The following is a 10627-nucleotide window of genomic DNA, read 5'->3' as shown; positions in this document are numbered from 1 at the left end:
GGGGCTTTGGCTGGGACAGCTGGGCCCACTTGGCTCTGGGCCATGTGGTCTCTCATCCTCCAGCCAGCTAGCTCAGGCTTGTTCAATGGTAGAGGCAATGTTCCAATAGAAGGAGTGGGAGAATGCAAGGTTTCTTGAGGCCCAGGCTCTGAAAAGGCACAACATGACTTCTGCCTCCTTCTATTGGCCAAAGCAAGCCACACTGTCAGCGCAGATTCAAGGTGGAGAAGTAGACTCCACTTCCTTATTGGAGGAACTGCAGCGTCACATTGCAAATAGCATGTGTGCTGGGAGCCAGTACTTGTGACCATTTTGGCAATCAAGCTATCTCTTTCTAGGTAGTGTTGTCAACATAACAAGCTCTTGAAATAGAGAAGCTGAACAGTGGAGGGTTGGTCCCTTAAGTATTACTCAGCAGGAGGGTTCCCAAAACATGGTTGCTTGGGTCTCAGAATACCTGGAGGGTTACAAAACAGCCCCTTCAGTTGTAACCTAGAGCCCCTTCTTCTTCCCAGGAGCCCCCTCCTGTGTGTCCAGGGGACCAGATTGGGAGCAGAGTTGAGTGACAATCTCACTAGCCTTCTGCCAACTCAAGCCTTGTTACCACTTGTTTTCTTCTTTCCTTAGAATGCAAATTCTCTCCCAAGAGGGTCTTTTTTCACCTGTCAAGCAGATGTCCAGCTGGCCTGCCATGCTGGTACACCAGACGTGTGAAGAGGTGGCGGCAGCCCAGGGGTAGACCTCACTTAGACTTCCTTATTTCTCTATATCTCATTGGATCTTCCTCTGTAAATTCTTACGTCCTGGATAGCAGAGGGGAAAAATATCTGAATATTAGTCTGGTAAATGAAGTCTTATGCAATAATCTAAATTGTCCCTCTGGTCTTCTTATGCAAACCCTCTCTCAGAGTTCTTCCTTCCTGCTCAGCTCTTTTTAAGATGCATCTTTGGGAGAGGTTGTACCTTACTCTGGTGGTGGCAAGTGAGGCTGGTGCTCAGGATCACGGGGAGGCCTCTGGGTCCTCCCTGGGCCCCGCTGCAGATGGCCTGCTCTGGACCTTCGCTTGAAAGCAGAATGCTGGATGGGCTGGTCCCAATTCCTGAATACTGGGCTGGCATCTACTGCTGACGCCTGCAGCTTGTGCAGTTCAAGGTTTGGGTGCTCCAGGCTCCTTCGGATCTCTGCACCCTGATCTTCACTCGGCCTTCGCTGATGCACCCTCTGGGTCTCCATTATGTCCTCCTGCCAGACCCTGATTTAGCCAGGGTCTACCTGCCCCTCTTCATCCTGGGGCTTAGAGCAGATGATTTGTTCTGTGTCGCATCCCCTCAGCCCATTTCTTATCCCAGCAGAGCAGTGGTGGACAGCTCCACAAGCAGGAACTCATTCCACCGTAAGGGACAATGGCTCCTGTTTTTCTTTTTTCTTTTTTTTTCTTGTGATGGATTTTTGTTCTGTCGCCCAGGCTAGAGTGCAGTGGCACGATCTTGGCTCACTGCCACTGCAACCCCCCACCTCCCAGGTTCAAGCAATTCTCCTGCCTCAGCCTCCCGAGTAGCTGGGATTACAGGTGTGTAATTGTGTGCCACCATGCCCAGCTAATTTTTGCATTTTTAGTAGAGACATGGTTTCACTATGTTGGCCAGGCTGGTCTCGAACGCCTGACCTCTGGTGATCTGCCTGCCTTGGCCTTCCAAAGTGCTGGGATTACAGGCATGAGCCACCACGCCTGGCCGGCTCTTGTTTTTCTGCCTCAGATGTTTCTTTTAGGCCGAATAAGTCCACACAAACCAGGAAGTAAGAGGAGGTAAGTTCAACTAGAGGAGAATGAGAGGAGTCAGCAGATGAATGCCCCAAACCCCTCACCTTTAATGAGATATTTCTGAGGCGTGTTCTACACAGTTCTTTAGACGGTTCCCAGAGAAGTCAAGCCCCAGCTGCCCCCAGCAGTAACCTGTCCAATAATGCACCTTCCCCACTCTCCACTTCCTCCCTCCCTCACTCCTGCATTCTGGGTCCTCAGTAAATGATCTGCACCCAAATCCTTGTCTCACGTTCTGCTCTTGAGAGAGCTCAAACCAAGACAGGCCCTGTTAAAAAGCCTGTGACTCACACAACTCAGCTTCCCTCTGAAGCTCCTGGTCCTTGGGAGCAGGTGGGAACTTTGGCATTACGTCTATGCCACACAGGGATTGTCGGTGACCCCAGGAAGCTGAACCCAGGCCCTCCCGCTGTGTAGCTATGGTGCTGTACTGAGCTGACTTGTATGAGGCTGTCTAGGTTGGAGGAGAAGCGAGTGGGCAGACAGTGTGTGTGTGTGTGTTTTTTTTTTTTTTTTGACAGAGTTTTGCTCCTGTTGCCCAGGCTGGAGTGCAACGGCGGCATCTCTGCTCACTGCAACCTCCGCCTCCCAGGTTCAAGCAATTCTCCTGCCTCAGCCTCCTGAGTAGCTGGGATTACAGGCACCCACCACCACGCCTGGCTAATTTTTGTAATTTTATTAGAAATGGGGTTTCACCATGTTGGCCAGGCTGGTCTCGAACTCCTGACCTCAGGTGATTCTCCTGCCTTGGCCTCCCAAAGTGCTGGGATTACAGACGTGAGCCACTGCGCCTGGTCTGTAATCCTTGATTTTATCCCCAGAACTCCACTTAACCCACCAACATACCTCTGCTCTAAGGTCAAAGGTAACAAATCGGGGAGATGCCGCATCCAGGGCTTTCTGTCTTCCTCCCTTTTCCCAGAATCCACTGGGAACTGAGGAGTGGGCTTTGGGCCTCCCAGTTCTCCGCATAGCCTCCTTTTCCCAAGCCACACAGGAGAACTCTGATCTAGTAGCAAGATCTGCCTCTCCAGTTGTTATAGGGGGAGACAAAGAAATGTAGAAGCTCCTTTTCTTTCTCTGGCCATGCTTGTCATTCCCACTACTGTTTTGCTAAGGAAAAAAGGAACTTAGCTTTGAGACTCCAAACTCATCAGTGGCCTCCTTGTTCTGTAAACCTGTGCTGTCCCAATCTGGTAGCCTGTGGCTATGGAACACTTGCAACACGGCAAATGCCCCTGAGGAACTGAATTTTTTGTTTGTTTGTTTTTGTTTTTTTGAGACGGAGTCTTGCTCTGTCGCCCAGGCTAGAGTGCAGTGGCGCCATCTCCGCTCACTGCCAGCTCCACCTCCCGGGTTCATGCCATTCTCCTGCCTCAGACTCCCGAGTAGCTGAGACTACAGGCGCTCGCCACCACGCCCGGCTAATTTTTTGTATTTTTAGTAGAGACGGGGTTTCACCGTGTTAGCCAGGATGGTCTCTATCTCCTGATCTTGTGATCCACCCGCCTCAGCCTCCCAAAGTGCTGGGATTACAGGCATGAGCCACCGCGCCCTGCCGGAACTGAATTTTAAGTTTATTCATAATTAATTAAAATGAAAATGTATACGCCGATCCTCGATTCAGTTATTGGGCAACATTTAAGTATGTTTGAAACAACTTGGGCATGTGAATCTACTTTTCCAACTAGAAGTTTTACAAAATCTGAATTCAGATCGAGTAGTTTTGTTGAAATTTTAATGTCCAAATTGAGATGTCCTCAAGCAAAAAACACACTAGATTTCAGCCTTAGTATGAAACTAGAATGTGAAATGTCTCATGGATAATTTCTTTATATTAATTACACATTGAAATGATAGTATTTGTAATATATTGAGTTAAAATATATTACTAAAATTAATCACACCTGTTTTTTTTTTTTACCATTTTTAATGTGGCTGCTAGAAAGTTTAAAATTGCACCTGTGGCTTGAGTTGTATTTCTTTTGTGTTTTTAGTAGCGGTAGGGTTTCACCACGTTGGCCAGGCTGGCCTCAAACTCCTGACCTCAGGTGGTCTGCCCACCTCGGCCTCCCAAAGTGCTGGGATTACAGGCATGAGCCACTGTGCCCAGCCACAAGTTGTGTTTCTATTGGAGAATTCTGGACAATTCTAGACAATGCTCACCTGTTGCTTCCTGGGCCATGAGCCTCTTGGTCTGGCCTCTGGTGGTAGAAACCTATAAGAAAACATGGTCTGGCCAGGTGTGGTGGCTCACACCTGTAACCCCAACACTTTAGGAGGCCGAGGTGGGTGGATCACAAGGTCAGGAGTTCGGGGCCAGCCTGGCTAACATGGTGAAACCCTATCTCTAAAAAAAATACAAAAAATTAGCGGGACATGGTGGCGCATGCCTGTAATCCCAGCTACTCAGGAGGCTGAGGCAGGAGAATCTTGAACCTGGGAGGTGGAAGTTGCGGTGAGCCAAGATTGCGCCATTGCACTCCAGCCTGGGCAACAAAAGCAAAACTCCATCTCAAAAAAAAAAAAAAGAAAAAGAAAAAAAGAAAATATGATTTAAGGGTAGACTTTAATTATTAGTTTAATATATGCAAAATATTATCCGTGTTCAGATGTGTTGCTGTATTCTGCCTTGAAGGATGAAGGATGACGGGCTATTCCTTTCTCACCTGTGGCTTTGGTATGGGGAAATTGATGAATGGAAAAATGTTTTCTGGTGACTTGCGTGAATGAATGAATGAATGAATCAATCAATCAATTTATTCACCAAGATGGAGAATCTAAGTAGAGAGAAATGTGTTCAAGGCTTGGCAAGATGGCTTGGGCTTGTAATCCCAGCACTTTGGAAGGCTGAGGGGGAGGATTGCTTGAGGCCAGGAGTTTAAGACTAGCCTGGGCAACATAGTGAGACCCCATCTCTACAAAAGATACAAAAATTAGCTGGGCGTGGTGGCACACGCCTGTAGTCGCAGCTACTCGGGAGGCTGAGGCAGGAGGATCTCTTGAGCCCAGGAGATTGAGGCTGCAGTGAGCTATGATCATGCCACTGCACTCCAGCCTGGGTGACAGAGTGAGACCCCATCTCAAAATTACAAAACAAAACAAAAACAAAAACAAAAGTAATGGGTTTAGTTTTAAATAGGGCCTAAGTTCAGGATTTCTGGCAGCCCAGTTTGGACAACCTGAGCTCATCCTTCACCCCACCGTCACAGAAGGATAAGCTGCTCTTTTGGGAGATTGGATTAGAGAATATGGGATTCTAGCAGCATCTGGCTGCTTTCCTGAGCAGCAGAGCTCCAAGCCCCAGAGATAGAAGTCATGGCCATCTTTCACCAAGTGTCTAGGGATGCAGGGAGGGCCCGTCTGTGATGAAGGAGAAGAAAGAACCCCTCAGGGAAGACTTTCTGGGTTACGGGAAGCCCTTTAGGCTCTGGATTTGCCTCTTATACTGAGCTCTCCATGCAGTTCTGACACTGAGATTAGATGAGATTATCGAGAAACCGCTAAAATGCATTCCTCCAAGGTTATTTCTATTACCTGCAAAGGAAAGAAGCTTAACACATAGAGTAGTGGGTCCAGATGGGAAAACTTAATGGGAGAACTTTAACTTATTTAATTTATAGTGTTTATAGCCCAAGAAGAAAGAACCAGAAGATATATACATATTTTTTCTACAAATAAAGCTGATCAGTGGCCTCCTTTTTCAGGGTAGCTGACACAGTTCTCAGCACCACCCTACAGCTGCATTTTGGGTTCAACAGACTTTTGTGGCTGGCCTGGGAAGCAGATCACCATTTATAACATTGTTTCTAAGGGAGACACATTCCAAGATCCAAACAATGAATTTAGTAAAGAATGCTTGGCTTCCAGGCTGGATGAGCTGGTCTGGCTGTACCTTGGGGGTTGACCTGTAGCTCCCTTCCCATTTGGTCCGCAGACACTGCAGGGTTGGGGGTAGGCACGTGAGGGGGAGAGCTCCGAGCAGATAGGGAACCTGCAGCCGGCTGTTCAAGGGCCTCCTGTGTGCTGGGAGCGCCAGGAGGTCCAGGGATGGAAAAGGGGGAGGTGAGAAATGGACAAAGAAACTTGGCCTCCTTGGCATTGCTGTCACGTCTGGCCAGCCCGCCAAGTCGAAGGAGCCTGTTTAGCTCCTGCCCGGCTCAAACCCTTTTGGGAATAAGCTGGGATGTTAGAAAAAAAAATATCCCACAGCCTCTCCTGGGGAATCCGGGCCGCTGGAGGTGGGCTTGGTGGGGCAGCGTGACTGTTCCCTGGGAGTGGCTGTCACAGCGCCGGGTGAACCAAGGAGCTTGGGCCAAGTCTCCGTCCCTCTTGGAGAGGGCAGCAGCGAGGAGGTGAGGAGAGCCAGCTCATCCTCCCCAACCCTGCACTCCCACCCCCTCCCCACCCCCAGCCCGGAAGAATCGCTGGCGGCGGGAGCCTGGACGAGCTGGCGGGGAAGGGGACGCAGCCACAGCATTGTCTGGGAGGGAGGGGAGAAGCTCCGCCCCTAGAGGGGAGGGGAGAAGGGGAGGGGGCACGAGACAAGAGGAGGAAGAAAGGCGAAGGCAAGGCGAAGGGGTGGGGAATGATATGAAGAGCGAGAGAAAAGAGAGGACAGCGGATGAGCAGATCCGGTAGGGACTGAAAAAGGCCAAGGGGCGGGGGGGAGGGAGAGGAAGGAGGAGGGGAGCGAGGAGGGCGGGGCGCCCGGTCCCCAATCGCGCGGCCACCTCCTGCCCAGCCTGGCTGGATTTGAGCCCGGCCGGCCGATCGCTGGCCGAGGCGCAGCTGGAGCAGCCCCCCAGCCGCGGCGTCCCCACTTTTCAACTCCACAGTTCCTGCGGCGCGGGCGCGATGCAGCTGGCCCGGGGTGCAGGCAAGGCGCGGGGCGCGGGGCGCGGGGCACTGGGAGCGAGGCACTGGCGCGGGATGCCGGGCGCAAGGTGCAGGGCGCCGGCCGTTCTCTTTCCGCGTTCCCCCACCTCGCCAAAGTTTTTCCACGATGGTCCCTACCCCGGCTGGGTCAGCCCCTTAATCCTCGCCTGCCTCTTGTCTCCTCTTCCCTCCCCTAGCCGCGGGGCTCCCGGGGCGCGCGGATCCCCGCCAGGGGCCGTGTAGACGCAGAGCCCCAGCCGGCCTGCCTTGGGTCCGAAGAAAGTTGTGGCTTGGAGCTAGTCCTCCTTGTAGGACCCCTGGGGGCGTCCTTCCTTCTTTTCGAGCCCGCGATGGGAAGGCGCTCCCACCCCATCCCCGGGGTCTCTGAGACTTCCTGGCGAGGTGGGGCGGCGTGGCAGGTGCAGGGCTGGGGAGGCCCTGACAGCCCGGGAGAGTGCCCGACCCCAATCCGCCGCGGTCTTCTAGGCGGATTCCCCAGAAGCGGTTCCTAGTCCCCGGCGCGGGGAAACGGCGCGCTTCAGAAGGGCGCAGGATGCGCGAGGGCCGTTGGCCCTCCAGGCACTTCCCCTTTGCGGTCTCCCGGCCCTCCTTCGGAGCTGGTGCCTGAGGTCGCTGGGGACCTCAGCCTGGCGTCCTCTCTCGCTCCGAGGGAGGCAGGTGCCGTGGGAGGCCCCGGCTACTTCTGCATTTCGAGCGCTTACTTTGCATTCAGCTCTAAGTCGGAGAGCTCTGGGGACAGCCGAGAGTGCCAGTGGCCTCATAGGGAGACTGAGGGTTCTGTTTCACCTCGGGCGCTGTGTGGATCCGGGCTGTCCACAGCACCTCTGCGCCTCAGTGACAGGAGAAGCCCAGTGCGAGGCCTCTCACCGCTGCATGCACTCTATTTCCCAGGTATCTGGAATCCCGGCGCCTAGAACGTGTTTCTCGGGAGAGCAGAGGCTGTCTACGGCAGACTGGGGTTATAGTAAGTACCTTGTAAATGATGAATGAATGTATGAACCAATCAGCTGACAAACAACTATTTGTCCTGGAGGGGGACCCAGTTCCTGCCACAGTTGATCTTAGTACAATGGGAGGAAAGAATTAGAAACAATGATTCTTTTAAACAGCCGGGAAGACAGAGCCAGGGGCCTTCTTTCAGGAACATCTGGATGAGGAATCTGCAGCTAGGCTTATTTTACTAATAAATCCACATTTACTTACTAGGCACTTTTTCTGCAGGTGGTCTGAAGAATTAAAGAAACCTCACATGGCAAAGATATATCGGGTTGTTTGAGGAGAGTTAATTTTCAAAAAAAACCAAAACACTTGTGTTCAAATATAGTGTCCCAGGGACACAGTGTGACATCTACCTGGGTGGTGGCCATTTGGGATCAGAGACCCTTGCGTGGGGGCTTTGAGGGTGGGCAGTAGCTGTGTTTTCTCCTCTGGACAGGTCAGCCTGATGCCTAGGGGCTGTGGCAGTCCAGCAGGCCTCACAGGGGTAGAAGAGGGCCTCAAATGATGGCTGAGCTTGGAGAGGGCGGTAGTTTTGGAAAGAGTGGGAGTTCTTGCTCTGGGAGAAGATGGAGGCATAGCGTGCAGCCTGCCTGGGCACCTGGAGTGTGGACTGGTACAGCTTGAGTTCCCTGTGCTGGGGAGGCTGGAAGGTGAGTTCCGCTCCTCCTTCAGCAGATGGAGGAGCAGAGGTGGAACATCGGGGAGACACATGGTAAGCGTTGGGGTGCAGCCTAGACGTATCCCAAGTGCTCCACTCCCCTCATTTTTATTCTGCTGAAATTGGGTTGGAATGATGATGGCCCCTTTGAGGAGCCTGGCTGAGAGGAGACCAGGGATCTGAGGTCCCTTTTCATGCCTTCCTCCAGGGGAAGGGGACTGTGTGCCCTCCGCATCTGGCCAACTGGGGCTGCGCCCACATCTGCTGTATCTCCAGCCGCATCATTTCCACTTTCCTGAGCGTGGCCTCACTCTGTCCCTAGTGCTCCACAGCCCACCTCTCTGCATCTCCACATGGCTTCTGTTTGGAGGTTCAGGTCTTCTCACCAGTTTGTGCCACCTTAGGAGTCAGTTGGTGTGGCGGACAACCCTACACCTTGTTTTCAATCCTTTGGATGCTCTGACCCACCTGAGACATCCCAGTTACTATTGGTTTTGCTTTGACTTCTTGGTCTATTTCCTGGTGCCCCGGAGCCAGGCTTCGTGTCTGCGTTCCATACGTGAGCTGCTTAGGAATGGCTGAGCGCGTCAGCTGGAGAGGTGCCCAGGGTGTGCATCTGCTGCCTCAGAGGGCTGGATGACGCTGCTTGCCAGAGAGGGGACCTGTCATCAAAGCACAAAAGAACATGGGCCTGATTATTACTTTCAGTCCTCTTTAGGATATTTTGGCAGGAAGTGTCCTTACTGAGTGGGAGGTGGGGACAGAAAGGCAGGGTCAGGTTGCCAGAGAGTCTCACGGAGAGGCTGGGAGATGGACTGAGTGACCCCAAGAGTAGTCCCAGGACTCATCTCCTCCTCTCTTCCAGAGCGAGAAACAGGGCAGGTCTCAGCAGTGTGCTTGGAATGGAACAAGATGTTTAGCCTCTATCTTCCATCTGTAGTAGCTAAGAGCTGCCACAGCTGGGTTTATAAAGCAAGGGTAGGAATTCCCTCCTGCTACCTCCCTAATACTTTTCACAACATGGTCCAGTTGTTTACTCTAATGACACACTATCCTATTTAAACACTTCCCTGTCTCCAAGAAGAAGTTTTATTTTTTATTTATATTTATTATTTTTTTTTGACATAAGGTCTCTCTCTGTCGCCCAGGCTGGAGTGCAGTGGTGCAATCACGGCTCATGCAGCCTCAACCTCCTGGGCCCAAGCGATCCTTCCACCTCAGCCTCTTGAGTAGCTGAGACCCTAGGCATATGCCACCACACCCAGCTAAATTTTTATTATTTTTTTTTATAGAGATGAAGTCTTGCTGTGTTATCCAGGCTGGTCTCAAACACCTGGCCTCAAGCCATCCTCCTGCCTCAGCCTCCCAAAGTGCTAGGATTATAGGTGTGAGCCACTGTGCCTGGCCCAGAAGAATGTATAAATGTCCTCAAGGTGGAGTGAGCTCCCACAGGTCTCACTGCTGGTTTCATTTATTTGGCCTGCTTGTTGGTTACTGTGGACCACGTGGCTGTGTGAGGTAGGGGTTGGTGAATGGGGCAGGAGGCACCAGGGAAGAAGGGTGGCACATCCTCTGACTTGGGCTGGGCAGCCAGTGGGTCATTTTTTATCATTTCTGGGATGGCAGACTCTAAAGCCTGTCATCACAGGTTGATGCAGCTGTTTGTGGTGACAGCTTGTGGCTGGGGAACTGCTGCTCAAGGCAGCTGTGGTGGAACCAGAGAGGGACCCTCCCATCCATTCCTGTGGAACTGGCAGAATGACTTCCAAGGGCCTTTCCTATTCCTTCAATTGGTGAAAACTGGCAGAGAAATACCTGTGCTTTCTTTGAACATGTCGATCCAAAGTGATTTGGCAAAGTAGATTTCCTTCATCAGCATGGTGCTTTAACCGTAGCTGGCATTCAGTGAAGGGTGATTAACTGCTCATTTTTATAAATGTCATGAAAAGAGTATTGGATTTGGAGTTTGAATTGCATCTTACCATTTCCTAGCTGTGGGATACTGGATAATGTAATAGATGCTGTCAGTCTCCTGCCCATGTTCCACTGGTCTCAACCAATGACTGATGGGAGAAAGTGTGCAAATACTCCAGCTTCCCCGCCTCTCTGTTGGGATAAGTTTGGGGCATGTTCTGTGCTGTCTCTAAGAGTTCCGTTGCAGGACTGAATCTCGATTGCTCATAGTGTTAGCTTGCTCACTTTCTCATCTCACTTTCCCACTCCCTTTGTACTTGAACTTGAATTCTTG

The 10627-nt window shown here is 51.6% G+C and overlaps 1 protein-coding gene across 7 annotated transcripts in view; it reads left to right on the top strand.

Annotated features, from left to right (window-relative positions):
* The first annotated feature begins 6015 nt into the window (after positions 1-6015).
* Positions 6016-10627, top strand: part of RASSF2 (Ras association domain family member 2) — a 45119-nt gene continuing 40507 nt past the window's right edge. Inside the window, exons 1-2 of one of the 7 annotated variants that reach the window (XM_055266233.2) lie at positions 6016-6178; positions 7614-7686. The gene's annotated coding sequence lies outside the window, so the exon portion shown is untranslated. The other 6 variants (XM_063633515.1, XM_055266231.2, XM_063633517.1 and 3 more) reach the window with 6 other exon arrangements.

This window comes from Symphalangus syndactylus, chromosome 24 (genome assembly GCF_028878055.3).
Source record: "Symphalangus syndactylus isolate Jambi chromosome 24, NHGRI_mSymSyn1-v2.1_pri, whole genome shotgun sequence".
Lineage (NCBI taxonomy): Eukaryota > Metazoa > Chordata > Mammalia > Primates > Hylobatidae > Symphalangus > Symphalangus syndactylus.
The sequence above is the reverse complement of the archived record's forward strand: the minus strand, read 5'-3'. Positions and strand labels throughout refer to the sequence as shown.